Here is a 2552-nt window from a genome sequence, read left to right as displayed (position 1 = left end):
CATAACAGCTGAATGGTGGAGAATCTCTGACCTACAAGCTTGCAACTCTCTTCCCTCGCCCTTCGTTTCCACCTCACTTTTATCTCTACACTGATCATCACAGTGACGTATGGGGTTACCAAGCATAGGGCTTGGTGAGGTGTGAATAGGAGAGAGCACAGTGGTAGGAAAGGTATGGTATTAGAAACTGTTGAGTTACACCTTTTGCTCACCTGCTGCTGTGCGATTTTTTTAAATAGTTTTATTCCAAGGAAGGAGTGGGCTGTTTTTCCTTGCCAGAAGAGGAGTGACATAGCTTGCTTGTAGGCATGTGTCAGAATGCTTGAGGTACGCAGTTTGTACATAAGATTTTTTTAACCTACTGACCCATTTAAAATCTGGCTCTGAGCTCCCCAGAGGATCCCTCCACCTTTGCTGTAGATATGAGGTCAGACTCTCTTCACAATTGACTCTCACCTCTGTTGAAGTTGTGCATACCAGTTGGAGCAAAGAACACATGTAAAATGTTCTGATGACAAGTGTTCAGTCCAGGAGTGTGTGCTCAGTATAAACTGAGCCAAAAAATACCCAATAAATATCTTATTGGTATTGAGTATTTTCTCAGCCTGTCACTGAGGGGGTTAGTGATTTGGCTATCCAAAAATATTCAGGATTTTTGGGGCCACTTGATAGCCACAATTACAGGGCATTTAAAGTGCTCTCAGTCCCTTTAAATGCCTTTTGAATTAACTCTGCAGTTCTTTTAAACACCTTTGGAGTTCACTTGGTGCGGAGTTGTGCCATGGTGTGGAGAAGGCATCCCCCTCCCCCTCTACTGGAAAAAATGGAGGGTGAGGGCACCTCCTTCTGGGAGCCATAGAATTGGACCCACTCGTCCATTTTTTGTTAAAATTGGCGGGGGGGGGGGCTTTTTTTGATTACAGGCATAAGCAGCTATGCTGCAAATTTGGTGCCTCTACTGCAAAACACCCTGTCAACCCCAGATTCCCATGGATTGATTCTCCATTGAAGCCTATGGGGACCATTGACTATAATGGTCTCCACAGGATATAATGGAGCAGGAAAAAAAATCAGCAATCCTGAATATTTCCTGAATCTCAATACCATACTAGTATTGGGATTCAGGAATATCAGGGAATACCAATTTTTGAGGGGGGGGGGGGTTCCAATATACCTGAATCAGAAAAATACTGATTTTTTTTTTTTTGCACACCCCTAGTTGAGACTCAGCAGGGAGGTACTCTTTGGCGATAAACTCTTAACACAGGAAAGCAGCCCTTTGCCATTGGATGTTCACTTGCATTCCAAAGCATCTCAATATGAATGACAGACCAGCACAAAAAATAAAAGCTTTTTCTTTTTTCTTGTCAGTGGCCTTGACCTAAAACATTAAGTCATTAACCACCAGGAGGAAGCAGCATGGGGGAGCAAGTCCCTGCAGAAAATATATACTCAAAGGTTTTGTGTCTTCGCATGGTGCATGTTGCATATAAAGCTTCTCACTCAACATTTCTTAACAGGCCTGGACAGAGGACAGCAAATATGCTGGGGCTTCACCTTTTGCGGCGCTAGATCCTTTGTCCTTCATGCTTTGAGGAGGCCACGTATTAGCCAGTATTTAGCTTCTGCCCATTGTTTGGTCTCTCTCTCTCTCTACACCGTAGTAGTGCTGGGCTGCTTTAAGTATTGAGAATTCATCTTTGGCAACATCCAAAACATTCCTGTCTGGTTATTATTTTATTGTGGCTGTGATTAGTCATCAGTACATATTTGATAGCAGAGAATTGCCTTGTGTTATTGTTTGGCATCTTTCCAAATAAATCATCTTGCCAATCCAAACTATACTGTACTTTTTGTTTTGGCCTCTTCACAACAACTTTTGATGTAACAAACTTGACTGTTTTTAGACAGTAGGGGTAATTTTTTCCCATGAGTTTTGTGAATGACTTTGACTACACAGTCTCATGTTACATACCAAGTTGGGTTTTTACTTTGAGATGTGTAATTCTTTCCTTGAGATTTTTATGAATTTTTTTGGGTTTTTTTCTAACATTGCTTTATTAAACGTTGAAATATTTAAGAATATGTTAATATTTGGACCAGATGTTGTGAATAATAGTAGATAAAAGCTATTTTATTCTGTATTTTTAAAAGCTGTTCAGTATAAATAAAAGCTGACATAGATGCAACTTTGCAACTGGATTACAGTGCTTGTTTTTCCCCCCTCCAAAAGTTGTGATGCTGGTAAATTGGGAATATACATATGTGGTCTTTGATACTGTGTATCACTGACAGTAGTACCTCAAAAACTAGAAAACCTGCTTTCCTTTCATAATAATACATGACACTAAAACCACCACCAATAGAGCATGATATTAAAATGCATAAGACTCAGCATTAAAACTTAGCTTTGTGAGCTCACTCCAGCCTTTCTGGAAATATAAAGGGGCTCAGTAGTCTTCTCTAAGATAAAAACAGCTTGTGAGAACTTTCCTTTGGGTGCCACCTTAGATAAAGCTGTGCTCCTTAAAACTGCTCATCTAACTTCAGGT

General features: G+C 40.4%; 1 long non-coding RNA gene across 1 annotated transcript; it reads left to right on the top strand.

Annotated features, from left to right (window-relative positions):
* Positions 1–261: 261 nt before the first annotated feature.
* LOC132580800 (uncharacterized) lies at positions 262–2189 on the top strand. The gene is made up of 2 exons (XR_009556084.1): positions 262–535; positions 1234–2189. It is a non-coding gene; the product is annotated as an uncharacterized LOC132580800 (long non-coding RNA).
* Positions 2190–2552: the final 363 nt, after the last annotated feature.

The sequence above is a fragment of the Heteronotia binoei genome, chromosome 12, assembly GCF_032191835.1.
Source record: "Heteronotia binoei isolate CCM8104 ecotype False Entrance Well chromosome 12, APGP_CSIRO_Hbin_v1, whole genome shotgun sequence".
Classification (NCBI taxonomy): Eukaryota; Metazoa; Chordata; class Lepidosauria; order Squamata; family Gekkonidae; genus Heteronotia; species Heteronotia binoei.
Note: the sequence above shows the minus strand (reverse complement) of the source record. Positions and strands in the feature narration are given on the sequence as shown.